At 38.2% G+C, this 16,047-nt stretch overlaps 1 long non-coding RNA gene across 3 annotated transcripts in view; it reads right to left on the bottom strand.

Moving 5' to 3' along the window:
- Positions 1-10,808, bottom strand: part of LOC103388541 (uncharacterized) — a 59,496-nt gene extending 48,688 nt beyond the window's left edge. For all 3 annotated transcript variants that reach the window (XR_522517.3, XR_003051625.1, XR_522516.3), the window contains exon 1: positions 10,480-10,808. This is a non-coding gene — a long non-coding RNA (uncharacterized LOC103388541). The remainder of the gene's footprint in view (positions 1-10,479) is intronic.
- Positions 10,809-16,047: the final 5,239 nt, after the last annotated feature.

The raw sequence follows: 16,047 nt of genomic DNA on the forward strand, positions 1-16,047 counted from the left end.
CAGCTGTCTGTGTGGACAACACAGTGACAGCTGGACGTGTCAGATAAACTGAGGAACAGTAGCAGAAAGTAAGGGAGGTCTGTGGAGTGTCAGGCATTCCATGTATATGCCAGAAACTAAACTTCATCCAGTATTGGCTTGAAATCCACGTGTGAATGTAGTCCACTGACCAGGAAAGACTTTTGATGATTGTCAGCAGTACTACTGTACAGATAATCCCTTCAAATATTTAATCAGATTCTTCTAGAACTCAAGAGTCAGGACTCTGCTCTAGTCTCAGTCCACCAAAAATATATAGAATGATGTGAGAAAACAGTGTCTGCTAAAGTAAACCAGTATAACCTTAACTCTCAAACATAAACTAAATAACAAGAATAGTCAATTCTTCACTTTTTGTCCTTACACGCTGGCCTTATTTATCAACCATTTAGATCCAGGAGTGCTGTCCTAGAACAGGTTGATCAATTATGTTGTTTTACAACATATTAAAATCTTTCTATAAAAATGTAATAAAAAAAATAAAAAGTAAACTGCATTGTGAGAAAAAACTAAAACAAAAGATGAATCATGTCTGACTCAACCACGAGAAAAAAATAAATAAAAATCAATCTATACCACAGGTGAGTGTACACTCAAAAAGTGGAATTATTTTGTATTATTTTCTGCCAATCACACACAAAAATAAATAAATATCCATATTAGTTAAAAAACAATTATAATATTCATTGGACAGAATGCAGCCTGTTTTGTAAATGTTTTTCTTGTTATAATAGAAGACTGATGGTTTTTGATTGCTGCCTTGCAAAAAGATCAATGTCTGGTGTTCTAATTGGTTGCGGAAATACATTTTTAAGCATAAAACATATTTCATTTAATGCAGAGGGAAACAATAAAAATTATATATATATTTTGTATAACGAGTTTATCTGACATCTAACACAGCATTAGAGTCAGGCATTACCTGTTCCTTGACCTCTGCAGCTGAATAAACTATTGAACTTTTGAGCAAAAGTAACTTCAGACGGTGACTCACAGTCGGGATGAACATCTTACCACCATCCCTCTGTGGGCTGCTCCTATGAGCTCTAAATAACCGCAGAACCGAAAAATAAACAAAGGTCAGAAAGCATTTGGATGGAGCAGTAACACACACAAAAGAGCGAATGATGGTGTCCACTATGTTGCCTTCAGGGTATTTTGTTTCCTGTTCCTGCTGCAATGTTTTGTTTTTATTAATAATTTTCCTCTGAAAGCTGTTTACACAGCTGCAGCCTTCTTTTCCTGTCTCTCATGTTTCCCTGCTGTTTTGTGGTTGCTTGTCATGGAAGAACGAGTGGTCTCAAAGAAATTACCTTGGACATAGACCATGCAACAGGAACAAATAAAAATTTTTTTTTTGTTGGATGGTTTATTTTTTAAGGACCAAAACATGTACTCAGTTCTCTTGGCAGTGGTTCTTGTTTGTCAGCCGCAGAGGGAGAGACATGTTTTAGGTGTTTATTCACACATTCCCCTCCTTCCTGCAAAGTTTTCCTAGCGAGTGTTAATGAAGGTTAATTTTCTACTGTTGAAGAGTCTTTGTGTGTATTTGATCTGACCGCCTGTGCCAGGCCCTGGTTATCTTGCTCTCCTTTCATGTACCTGCCAATATCCTGTCTCCCGCTGCCATTGTGAAGCGCTCAGTGCCCTGTGCTCAGTCAGCAATCCATGCTCATCAACCCTGTCCACCTTATTCCTTTAATCAATTGTCTCCCTAAATAAACTGGGTGCCCTTTGGAAACACAGATTGTCAATAGGACCAACATTAGGGGGAAGAGGAGTGATATAAAAGGACAATTTCTGATCAACACATGTAAGGAGAGACAAATTGAACAAATGCTTGAAGTATCTATTTTTGTCTTTGTGTTTTGGCCATTATCAGCATTGTGCAGATGGAGACTAGAAAATAAATTGAATAACTCTAATGACTTCTTATTTAAATGTATAGTCTCATTAAAAGATGAGAAAAGATTGAAAAGTATTTGAAACTATGAAAACAATTCCAACAATAAATGGGAATGAAAAAGCATTGTCTGCAACAAGGCGTTTGATTGAAGTATAACGGCCAATCAATGTTCTGCTTTGATTAATCACATTCAGAAACAATCTTATCTTCTGAGAGACCAAACGAAAGAACTTGGAGAACATAATAACAGTCTGATTATTTATAAAAATTTAAAATGAAGAGAATTTTAATATTTTTCAGACGTTTTCCCTCAAACGAATGAAGAATGGTGAAAAGGCCTATCAAAAATCAGATGAGTTTCCTCCTCCACTGATCATAAAGTGTCCACTGAATGTAGGGCTGCACTCAACAGATTATCAAACATTTTGTTTCACTTCTTCTTCTTCTTAAAATAAACTGAAGGCAGCTTAACTGCAGTATGATACAAAGCTTAAAACTTTCATTAAAATATATGAGGGAATTTACTGCAGTGATAATGAATTATGTTCTTTTTAGGTTAAATGAATTAATACGCCTGCGGTAAAAACAGAGGGAAACAAATGAACATTGTTACAATGTAATAACTAAAAACAACCAACTCTATGAAAAATGTTTTGCTTCTTTCCATATTAGTAACTCCCCTTCATTGGTTAAGTCACAAATGAAAACAGGTTTCAAACACAAACATCAATATATTCTTTTTATTTTTGTTCCAACAATAAAGAGAAAAAAAGTCATCTTTAGAAATGTCATGCATCTCTAATATTGATTAATTCACAACAACCCTGTGATAATCATACTACAAAAGACAAGAGTTGAAGATGTGTCAGTGCTGTTTGCTTTTTGGCCGTTGGTTCCTCTGGCAGTGCGGTTTCCTCTGGAGTTAACATGTTAGCTCATGACTGAAGGCTGCTCCTGCATTAATTGTTAACAAAAACTATTTTGAACAACGTTTTTCAGCATGTTCAGAGACAACGATGCATTTGGCTGTACAACTGTGTCTGTTTGAGAGACAAACACATTCATTCGTGCTTTTTTCAGGGTTGCAACAGCCATCTGGTCCTCAACAAGTCTGCCGAGGCTGTCTGGACTTACTGCCAAAGATACATTCTTTTAATACAGAGGAGTTTAGCAATCATGAACTGCATTCCCAATGTTTTTATACAGCCCTTCACTGGAGCTGAGCAGTTTTTGCCCCCCAGGTGTGTTTCATATATCTACTTTGTTAAACACTCGAGATGGCCTGGATGGTCAGGGTCCTCAGATACAGGAGGTGGTAAAATCCTGTCATCCACACAGCTACAGAAACATTTCCAGTCTGGATAATGAAGGCCTGTCCTCAACACTATTTTAATACATTGGCCAAGCAGAGGTGAACCCTTTGCCATGAGAGAAAAAACATTCTTAAGACAACAACGGTGTTTAGTGTGTACGTTTCCAAGTTTTTCACCACATTTGGCCCCAGAGGCCATCACTGCCAGAGATTTAGAAGGTGTTGAGAGCAAACAGCATATGGTGATGAAAGCACAAGTTATAATATAGAAGCTGAGCCCCGGGGCCATGGGCTTATGCAAAACCCCATGGTTCAGCCAGTATCTCTTTGCAGTGGGACAAGCAGAGTGCAGAATCAGGGTGTACCTGGTGGCTATTTTCTACTAACCAGGATAAGTGTGATGGGCTGTCCCTGGGAGCCCTTCTCATGCTATGAAAATTTAAAAAGGAGTGAATAAGGAGGAGGTGGCTGGCACAGAAGCTTGTTCTACCCACCTGGGTCCTCAAAGTGCTGCTCAGGGCCTTTTATGTTTCCCCCTTTGACTTCAGTAAGTGTTACGCTGCAGCCCTACTTTTTGGCTTTTGCCAAGCAAAAAAAAAAAAAAAAGGACTGGTCCTCCTGACACATGCAAACGGTAAATAGATATCTCTCAATAAAATGCACCTTTTACAAGAATCATTACGGTATAAAAAAGTATAAAGAAAGCCAGCCATGTTAAAAGAATTGTGTTACGTGGTAATGGAAAAAAATATAACAATTGGTTGAAGACAGACGCAGGGGCCGCATCTTTAATTAGTAAAAGGCATCATGAATACAACACCAATTGTGAAATTGTAGGCCAGTGTTTCGAGTATCACAAAGTGACTTGACATTAGACGTTAATGCAACCACAACCTACAGTCAGAGCAGAGAGGAGTCATAAGATCTGATAATCAACAGATTCCATCTCTGTGTCATTTACTGTAATCTACATCAATCTGTAACTATACATCAAATTTAATCTTCTGCTGTCCATGCGCCTGATACAATAATCACATTCAAAATCAACAATGATTGTGGTGGCTGTTGGAATAACTGTTGTCTGAATACATTTTAATATTAAATATTGATTACAGTGGATGCTTCAAATCAAATAGTGTCCAGGGATAACACAGCAAACACGAAAGAATTGTTTCATCACTGAAAATGTTATCCCTAAGGGATTTCCTATTTGTGTTCTTCTGTATAGTTCTGTTAACAAAGCACATCAAACTTTGAAAGTTTCAACTTTCTTTAAACCTTCCTTTAAGCTGTAAGTTACCACCAATTGGTGTACCAACAGCTCTGTAACAGTCATGGCCGTGGGGAGTGGGTCCCCTACTGCTGTACAGACAGGCCCTCTCCAACACACGCACACACACACACACACGCGCGCACGCACGAAGGCGGTTTCTGCTGTAGCTAATGCCACTGAACTGAGCTTCAGAAGTAATTTCGTACAGACTTTACTAGAAAGATTGTTTTTATGCAAACTACGTAAACGTAGTTGGTAATGTCATCTACAGTTTCATCTGATCAAAGGAACCACTTAATTAAAACACAGGAAACGGTTGTTTTAAGGCTTGTTGCATTAAATAGCATAAAATAAAGGTAACTAGTGTAAAAGATTTGTCAGATGAGGAATAAAAAAATAAAAAAATCACAAAGCACAAAGTGGAATCTGATTTGGCGTCCATACCTGGCGAACAGATTTAGACACCTTTACATAGGAACAAAGAAGTCTCTGCCTCTGCTGTGCTGTCACCATTGTCTCATGACCAGGAAACTACATAAAAAAGGCCTCTAAAAACAGTTACTTAGCCGTTGCACGATGAATCATCTTCCCACAGGGTTGCAGGTGCTATTTCATAGTCTCGTTTTACCTTTCATTGTTTATTCTTTTCAGCAAATTCAGCTCACTTTTTTGGGTCATGTTCTGGTTGTCATTCCCCTTTTTGTTGCAGACTACAGTTTGGGGTCAAGCTTTAATTGTTCAGACTGTGTACTTGGGGGGTTGCCATGTAGTTATTCTGGGGGGAAAATCCTGCAGTGTAATGTAACTAAGAAATAACTTTCAACTTTTTTTTTTTTAGAAGCAGTGTCATCTTTGACCCTCACACCATCTGGTCTACCCCAAACCTCGGACAGCAGAAAACCCAGACTAAACACCAAACATGACTGTAAAAGAAATTCATTCTACTGATTAAAAAAAATAATGATCCAAACAGTTTGATCCAGAATGCAGGAGGGAGAAAAGATGAAAAGCCACCTTGTCACTGCCTTAATGAAGATATATTTAGGTTCTTATTTCAGTTGATACTGTCCTTACTTTGTTTTGCACACAATCAAACCAAAGGGACTCCTTAATCAGATGATGTTTGTGATTTTGTTGGACATGATGTCCCAGGTGTTTGAGCGTCTCAGGCCCCACAGGTGTGATTTAGACGGAAGTTGGCCAGATGATGCATTCTGGCATAACTGAGAAGAATAAAACATCACACACCGCCACAGTGGGGAAATTAAATTTTGTAATGTTGTAGGAGCTTGAATGTCATTATTTTCTAGACATCAAATTAGAGACAATTATCTTTCCATAGACTTTTCACCAGATATTTTTTACAGGGTTGAACAGAAAATGCATAAATAATAGGTTTTTTTGATGGAGCCTGAGAGACATCCAACATAACAGTGTGATGCCCAGGAAATATAATGTATGTTAATTCAAATTACCTCTGTATTCATAAAACCCAGTGTGTCAGCACATGTGACGACGAGCGTACCATTTGCCTTTGCAACTACCATCATATGAGGATAAGCTCTATGAAAACCATGAATAATAAAGGGATTCATTATTTCTTGCACTTAGCACCAAGGAAAAAACCCATATGGGACTCGCAGAAAATGAATTAGACTCACAGATGTTTCAGCATCTGGTATGATCCTTTTGGCATTTGCCAAGGCAGGCTAGCTCACAGAGGGAGAAGGCACATGCTCTTTCCCCTTGTTTCTGAACGCACAATTAGACACTTCAAAGGTCTGTACATGAGCTAAACAAAAATCCTGACGAGGATGCTGCTGGCCTGAACTCACTTCCTGATGAGCTGTCAGGTGTGTCACTCTCACAGCGTAATCACCGCAATTATGTAGTTTGAAATCCCTCATTCAGGTCGATATGAATAAATATGAATAAAGAATTTTGCTGAGCTGTTAGAAATGCAGATCCAAACTTTGGAGCTCAGCAGTGATTCACATGACGACAGTGAAGCAGAGAGTTTAGTCATTTTAACATTAAATTCAATGGATGAAATATTCCAAATCTTTTCCCAAGGTTTAACTGATTTGCCCATGTGCTTATCCATGTGCATCTTTAATATTAAAAAGTGACCCACAGAAAACTGGCCCTGAAAATGGTGCTGAATCATTAAACCTTTAACTTCCTTTGGGCAACATTCAGTACTGCAAGGACAAGACAGGGTGCCACAATAACCATGGAAACAGGATGTGATCATATGGTTCTGTTTTTTTGTGAGATTGTATGAGTAAAAAGAAATGCACAATGGTCACTATTTTCGTAAGATAAATACACTATTGTTTATTCGTACACATGGGAGAGGAAGGGCCAAGCCAAGTTATGCCTCTGTAATTGTGACACGTGGCCAATGGCAAAGAACAAACCACCTGCAACACTGTGATAGTCACTCTACACTCCCTCAAGTTGTATCAACAACAGCCAACAAACACTACATCCTGCATAGTATGCATAAACAAAATGAAAATTTAAACACAAATACTGTTTGCCATGTGGACATGTTTATAATCAAAGCAAAAGACCACTACAAAACAACAGATGCTAAAATGTTGTGTCACTAATCTTTATTCATCTCCACACATGCCCTGCTGTGAGCCTGTTAGTGGTGTTCTCTGCCCCGCTGCAATCTGAGGTCATTCCAGATGAAGCAGTACAGTAGAAGCAAGATAAATGGATGACAAACCACCAGAAAACATAATAACTAGAGGGTGTGGCTGTCATTGGGCAGAGAGCTTGATTACTTACTATTTGTTCCATCTCTGATGTAACATCAATCATAGATTGTGAGTTTTACTATCTTTTAATTACAGCCCTCGGTGCATGTCTCCATATTGATGCATGCAGCCTAAAACCTGAGTGCATTTTCAGTGATGATCTGAAGAGCAAAATTTTAAGGAATATAACGATTGCATGGACTGGAGAGATAAGGTTATTGAGGATGTCCTAAAGACCAGGCTGAGTCACTCGGAGAGATAAGTGTGAGCCGGAAATTGAATAGTTTCATTAGTGCCAGCACAGGGTTTCTAATGATGTTTGTGGAAGCTTTTATAATGCAGCAATTGAAAGAACTGAGAGTTCAATGCAGACTGTTCCCTCGACCAGTACTGGCTTTTTATGTAAGCACTTCAAGATGGATAGAGTGCCAGCAGCTGGTGTCTCACTTTAGAGAGGAGTGAGGAGAGAGACGAGAAGAAAGACCCATGTCCATCAGTTGCAAAATATGGTTTCAATAATGCAGCATCCTCAAACCTGGCTTCAGACCATTCTACTGAAACACTCCCAATTAAAGTGAGAGATGACCTGTCGCTGACTGCTGACAACAGCCGGGTCTGGTAAGTAAAGTAGACTCTTCATTTCTATTGTTTGAGATATGTAACAACCATCTCTGAGATTCTGGTAGAGTTACAATGCTTTAGATAAATAAAACATAAACCTGGATAATGTTTTAAAGGTTCTTATTTCTAGGAATATGGCTCTTAGAAGATAGGCTAAAGTAATAAATATGTCCCTTACAGGCCAGTGCCAGTATCCACTTTACAAATATAAACTTGGCTTTAGAGCAAGAACATGAATCACTGAGAACTGATTAAACAACCCAAAGCTGTTAGATAATGTACTGCTGTAGGAATGGGCCGGACGTTTCATCTTTTCCCTCTAAGGAAGTTCAGGCTGGATTTATTTAAACAAAACAAAACAAACTAAACCACTAAAGAAATTGTCTTTGTGAAAGGAAATGCAAACAGGACTTGAGTATTACAAAGACATTTGAATGTGGATGATAACAGCTGCCATGGACCATTATCTTATGAATTTAAACTGATTAAACTCACATTAGTTATCAGTTTAATTTATATACAAATAAATAAGAACGTTTTGCAGAGCTGTTTCATATTTTGGAACTGAACAGTGTAATATGTTCTATTCTTTATTTTCTAATGTACAAACCAACCAAATATTTGCCAAGTCAAATCACACTGAAATGCAATTGTATCAACAATTTATCAATCAATAATAAATCAATAATATACATCTGTAATGACTGTCAACTCAATGAATTAATTGAGTTTAATAATGTGGGAAATGAATCAAAGTAAAATGTAAATGCATGGTCAGGATGACCATCACTGTATATACAATCCATTTAGCATTCCTCCATCGATCATTGGTGGAGGCTTTGACAGACATAATTGTCACAATGTAATGTTATACTGTGTATATGTATTAATATCAAATATACATATAATATAAATATTGGTATGTCTAACTGCTTCTTAAAGGTATCAATTGGTGTATGGTTCCAAAACCAAAGAAATCTGTGACCACACATCACTCTGAACAGGTGAGGGTTGTACAGTGCGTATTCTAACAACTTGTGTTAAATATGGATATATTTATGAATTATTTGCCCTACTCTGCTGGAAAAGACTCAATTTTCTCAAGCCTGCATTGAGAAAATGCAGTCAAACAATGCAGTACTTGCAGTGATGCGTAGACAGTCCATGAGAAAAGGTTATTTTATTGCTCATTGTGTGGTTGTAAGGTTATGGGTCACTGTCTGTGGGAATGTCACGTGCCACATCAATTCATGACACTGTCACTCGACCTCATAAGCCCCAGGGATGAGGCTGAGAGGAAGAACTCCTTGCCTTGTATTGAGGCTATAAATAAAATCATTATACTTCTGGTATTGTTTCAACCCTTTAGGCTGCTTGCTCAACCCGCTACTGTGAAGGACAATTTTCTGCTGGTGACAGGTGTTGGAGAATAGCTGTGTTGCCTCTGGCACTGTGGAAGGAGCTCTCTGGACATGGGCTACAGACCAAACTGAGACATTAGGCCCTGTTATCTCTTCTAGTCTGTTGCACTGACACTCACAGACGACCGGGCCTGCAGTAGAAAGCCATGTGCACATAATACTGTGATAAATATACAGTAGAGACATACAGAGCCAATTCCGCTTGGACACGAAGCATAAAGGGCAACATGTGCCTGGCTGTTTTATTAAAAGAGGTTCACAAACTGGGAAAGCCACAAGTCTGGTGAATGTCTGGGTAAAGGTAAACAGAAACGGATATTTTTCTGTATTCCCCAGTTACTGTTGCCATCAGTATAAATACATGGTACCAGTCAGTACCCAGCCACAGAAAAAGTCCAACTCATTATCAAACCAGCGTTGTCAAAAACCATCCTAATTCCTTTTCCTCCTCAGACTCACACACAGGAAGAAACAAATCAAATTCAAAGTTGGTTACCAAATAAATAAAGCGAAAGCAATAAACCAGTGTTTTTTACCACACATACCACCGTATGTGGGGAACCAGTGTGACCTCAAACCAAAAAAGAGTTCAGTTCAGCTCAGCATGTAATGTAATGAAAACCACTGATTTATAATATGGATATTAGTCTATTTATTAACCAAAGCGCACTACTACATACATTTAATTATAGTTTTAAACCACACCTACATGCACAAAATCAATTCAGCAGGTTTATTCTGCCCACTCATACATTTGTTTTCCATGTGGTCTGGTTACAGACATGACAAATTATATTTTGTTGGTATTTTTCTTCTTTTTCCTTTATATAAAATCGGTTAATCAGGTATATCACTGGAGGGCCCCACCACGTGGAACTAGTGGTACACGTACCATAGTTTGAAAAGCACCGTTTTAATTTACAAACAACTTGAGCTTTGCTCAACTGCTGAAACTTTAACAACAATAAGCTAGGAATAAACACGCCCTTAAATCGATGGGAAACATAATAGCCATGTAGAAACAAGTAATAATATTAACCTTCTATATGTTATATTAATTCTTCAAAATAAACCTGGCCTTATATGCCGCAGCCGCTAATGGGGAGTGTCAATAATGTCCTGTAAAATCGTTGACTCACCATTGAGATGTCGTGACCGTTGTTGTCCGTGAAAGGGTCAAACACAGTAATTTCCGTTAATGTCCGTTATTTACTTGAAGTTTGCTGCGTGTTCGACGAAGTTTCTCAGTCTTCCTCTGTCTGGTCTGTGGCCATAGGAACCGAGGACATATTATTTAAATTAAATCATTATTCTTTTTGAAGACTTCACCAGGGATGTAATTTACAACAAATAAAAAATATTTTCCTAGTTATTGACCCCAGGTTATCATTTTCTCACCAGACTTTACATCTAATTACAAACACCTGCGCTTCTAAACAAACACAGAGGAACACCTGCTCTCATTGGTTGGCAGTATGACGTCACATTGAAGGCCAACGTGGAACGTTGAATAAATCCAGCATTTGTAGGTACAAGTTCGCCGTCAATATTTTGGCGACGTAATCAAGAAAAAAATACTTCATGATATTACATGTATTAAAATGTATTATTATATGTTATATTATTACAAACATTACATATTATATATTACAACAGCCTTTAATGACCTCGCTTTCGAATAAATATCTAAAGTGCAATGTTTGATTATGGCATAAATAAGGCATACAGTTGGTATAAACAGTGCAACTGATTATTGGCCACATTGGGGTTACAAATAAAAATGATTACATTAGTCATACAATCACCAAGTAATATGACTTTTGTTTTATAAATTAAACCTCAGCATTTGTTTACTGAATAGATAAAGAGATATCTTCTGGCACATTAAGGTCAATAAGATTTTTCAACATTTTTTTTCATTCATTCAGTTCATAAAAACATAACTGACTATTGCTTGTTTGTGTTCATAATGCGTATTTTTTGGTAAATGTACATATTATGTCTTGCAATTTTGTAGTAAATTCTTATCAATTTACAATTCTATCCTCCTAAAATTACATTTGATTTTCATTCCTTATTTTTTGGAATGACTCTCATACCTTTTAGAAATGTGTCCAGTCATTCTTAGGCCTAAAACAATGTGCCACATCAGATGCTCTCTGGTTTAAGAGCCACTAAAATGCCATTTGAATGTGATTTATGGTCTGGGTCTTCCGAGCCCACAGGCCCAGCCAGCTGTGGGTGGTAAAACTGGAGGATCAATGGGTTTTAATGTTTATGCTGATCCTGTTAATTACACCCTGGTCTTGATGGAGATTTTGGCAGAGTCATAATGAGAATTGTTTATGTCTTTCAAGGGTCATTACTGAAGGCCTGGTTGGAGATCTATCCCTTTTTAATTATCTCTCCATTTGTTGTCCTGGTCACACATGCACTCTCCTCTCTTATGAGGATGGAGCAAGGTTAATTATATTTGAATTTACGAGGCAAAATAACAAAATGAAGTGCGGAATTATTACACTGCTGACATTTGCTGAGGCTCCCAGTACAATACTGAAGGCTGACAGAAATGATCTGTAAAATCTATACTTTTTACTAGAAAACTCTCACTGCCGATGACTCCTCATTAGCTTGTTGACGCTCTTTGCACGGCACAAATTAAATATGTTATTTTCAGGTTGTGCGTACTGTAAAATAAATAGCTATGTTGGATAAAAGTTTAAGTATAGTAGTTTAAATACATTTTTTTCAAACCTTTCTCTGGAAATCTGCGTCTAAGGCTCTGACAATTAACACTGTGTGATGAAATTATAAGATTATCTTCGTAGGTGTTCAGCAGTTAGACAATCTTTGTTAATTTCTATTCAAATAAAATTAAAGAGAATCTAACAGTTTTGCTACAAGGGGCTGTAATAACACTGAACTCCCCCCGTCATTGAAATCCAGCCTCATGTGGCGGTTCATCAAAACCATCCAGTTTTTAGAACAAAGATTCCACAGTTCAATCAGAGCCTTGAGTAGTTTAATTGTGTTCCTTTGGTTTATCATATCGAATAATCATTCTCATCTGATAACAGAGGGCATGCAGATCTGGAATCTGCACAGGCAACAATTTCCATAATAAATGTAAGGGTGTCATGGATAAATGGATTCATTATAGAACAAGACATGAGTTTAAAACCATTGGTTTTAAATAAAGACCTTTTTTTAAAGACAACTTAAAGATACAAGTACATTTCAAAAACTGTATATTTTTGTTGCCTCTAAGTTTTTTTGTTTTTTTTTTATTAAAAACAAGATCCAGTTAAGGGCGCTGTGGATGCTGCAGTCAATAATATTGTTGATCACACTTTCTGCCTGTTGCATCACAATCCAACTTCCTTACAACATCTGTTTGATGGATTCTTTTTATTGGATGCCTCCACAATTTGTGACTTACCGGATTTAACACGTGGCATATTGGCCTTCAGCAGTTAGAGCTTTCTGGATTTGGTGAAAGTTGTGTCAGCCTCCTTTTTTTTTAGTAGTTGATGAAAATTAAAGTTAAAAAGCTGAAACTATTCACCTGCTTTAGTTGAGAATGTTTTGTTTTTTTTGCCTTGCCACAAAATGTTGAATGTTGTGCATTGAGTGCCTTTAATGTATACACCACACGTTGAAAGTGTGCTTTGAAGGTTTAATGCATACACTCTCCTGTCACTCTGTCATGTCCTGTCTGAAACTCCAAATGCGGTGGTTATTACAGTGAGGTCAGCCCGCTCTCCTGTGTATAAGTGTAGGTACCACTCCACCTCTGTGCTGTGGTTTGTGTGGAGGCAGATTGAGGTCAAGGCTTCTACAAACAAGAATACAGGCCACCTCTTTATGTTTTTTTCCGAGACATGCTGTGATTGACATGGTGTTGATAGTGAATGGAACAAACCAAGGAGCTGCTGTCGGTGTAGAGTTCAGACAGCAGACGCTGTATTCTAACAAGAGCAGTGCGCTGACTCTGTGGCCTTTGACACGTGCTCATCATTGAACAGGCTGCAGCCGGAGTCCTGATGTAACCCAGGTACAAACCTTTCTATAACAACAGATGACAATCTGGAGGTGATTTTCTCTTCAGCAGCAACACTTTTGACAGCAGCAGTATTCAAACTATTCCTCAGATGTTGTGAATTTTTAGTATCATGATTCATGATTCGTTTTATTTTAGCACTAGTGTAAATCGAATTTTTAGTATCATGATTCATGATTCATTTTATTTTAGCACTAGTGTAAACCACCAACAGATCAGATATCAGTATGGAACACGTTATGTAAACCGATTTCCAATAGTCTATTTACTTAGGATAGTCATTTGCTAAGGATTCTGCCTGGCCATTCACTTGATAACATCACACACACACAAAAACCCCATTTGAGCTGTTTGATAGACACAGGGAAATACAACCAATTCGCATCAGATGCTGAGTAACAATGGTTCTGATGACTGTCAGGTTAAAATTCTGTCCTGTGATACTGTTAGCATCATTCATGTGTTTAACTGTACAGTAGTGTGTGTGATAATTACATCTAAATGAGGAGGACTGAAAGAGTCTGGCTCTGACTCAGTTTGTTATAAAAAAAAGGTTATTTTACAAGAGTTAATAATTGCAAGTGTATATATAAATGTTTATTAAACACGAGAATCAGTAAAGGAATTGATCATTGATATCAATAATGGAATCAGAATTCCATTTGGAATCAATTCACATTTCCAGCCGTATGTCCTGGGAAAACCTATTTTACTCATTTCAGGGTGCAGTCAGTTTTATCGGGGCAAGAAGTTTTCAGGTGTCAGATAGTGAGTGACGATGTTAAGCTGCAGTCGTGTTAGTGAAACTGAACTCTTGCCCAGATCTAGCATGAGCTGACAGAGGTGTACAGAGTCCTGCAGTGTTATTATAGCTGCTCCACACAAGATTATCCTGTGAGGCCCGAGGGTTTGTTGTTAGTGCTAAGATAAACTTAGAGCAACTTCCAGAGCTCCTCTCAGTGACATCAGAGGACCAAACAGGAGAATATTGTTTCAGGCATTGACATACAGTGCATCTGTTTCTAGTGCATTAGGAATATTGTTTCAGGCATTGACATACAGTTTCTAGTGCATTAGTATGTGTCATGTCCTTTGTAAGGAGATCTTCTTCACCGAGTCTTGTTCACCAGACTCGTACAATAAGTCTGTCTGTGCAAGTGCGAGTAACTTCTCATGTTACACGGAAGTAGTTCTGACAAGTATTTTAAACCTGGGAGAGCTAATCTGAGACTGAGAAGAACAACCTGCTGGCACCTGTATAAATGAACCAGGCGAGGTCTCGGAACCCCGATGAGAAAGTGTCTTAAAACAAACACCTCCAGGACCAGCAGCAGCAGCAGCAGCAGCAGCAGCAGCTGCAGCAGCAGCAGCAGCAGTACCTGACCTGGTGGAGACACTGGTGCTGTCACACCTCACATCAAGATTTATCTGCAGCTCTGTGAGAGCGAGTGTGATTCCCCCACACCTCTCTCCTGACTCAGGGGCCATTGACAGTGACTTATGTGCGAGGAGACAGAAGTGTCAGAGTGAAAATACAGTTCTGTTCTGCTCTCATGGAGACAATCTGAAAGAGTAAAGAATCCTTGACAGTGATGCTATGATACCGCCGAAACCTGTTCACCTACTATACATTACATTTATAACACAGACCTGAGCCGTGGCTCTCTGAGACACAGGAAGATCTGACTGTGAAGCGGAGCATTGTTGATTTGGTGGTTTATTAACAGCTTCCACAGAGTCCAGCTGACTCTGATGACCTCTGAGGGCAGAGGTAGAGTCGACCGCAGGGAGGGAAGGAAATTTGATTTTGAAATCCATACAATTTAGATCATATTTACTCATCTACACCAGAGGAAAACATACATACCAATGTAAGGCACATATGACTAATGGCGCCTCTCATGGCAGCCTGTGTGAGTTGCAGCGTCTACCCAACACAGTAAATGTCTCTATTATGGGAAGATAAGGAACTCAATTATTATTATTATTATTATTATTATTATTATTATTATTATTATTATTATTATTATATCAAAATGTCCTGCATGGGGTCAGTTCATTTAATAATAAATAAGTAAATGATTATATTATTTTGGTGAGAAGGATTTCAGACTGAGTAATAATCTTGGAAACAAACAGTTTTCCTGTTTTTAATTGCCTGCCAGTCTCAGGTCCCTCAGTAGAGCGCTGCGTCTCCAGCACCACAGGCATAAAAGAATCATTAACAGACCTCCACAAAGGTCACCTCGCATCATACTCTTGTCTGCAGCTGAAACCACAGGTGCACTGCATATAACTATATAATCATTAAACCTGAACGGACCAAACTATGGTGAGTGAGACTTCAAAAAAGACTTCAGGGACTATATTAGTATACTGTATCAGACAATATGGCAGACATATACAACATAAACACGTTAATGGTTATATTATATCATTTATTCATTGGAAATCTACCGCTTATTCCCTCCCGGGGTTGCGGGGGTGTTGGAAGGGAATAAGCAGTTACATTAGGTACACATGCATACCTATGGTCTGTTATTAGGTATTTATGAGTACATTATGGAGGAGTGATATTATTACAGTCTTTTATTTATTACCAGCCCCTTTGAATACAACTATAGTTCTGATCTGTCCCCCTGGGTAA

Source organism: Cynoglossus semilaevis, chromosome 13, assembly GCF_000523025.1.
Source record: "Cynoglossus semilaevis isolate Cse_v1.0 chromosome 13, Cse_v1.0, whole genome shotgun sequence".
Taxonomy (NCBI): domain Eukaryota; kingdom Metazoa; phylum Chordata; class Actinopteri; order Pleuronectiformes; family Cynoglossidae; genus Cynoglossus; species Cynoglossus semilaevis.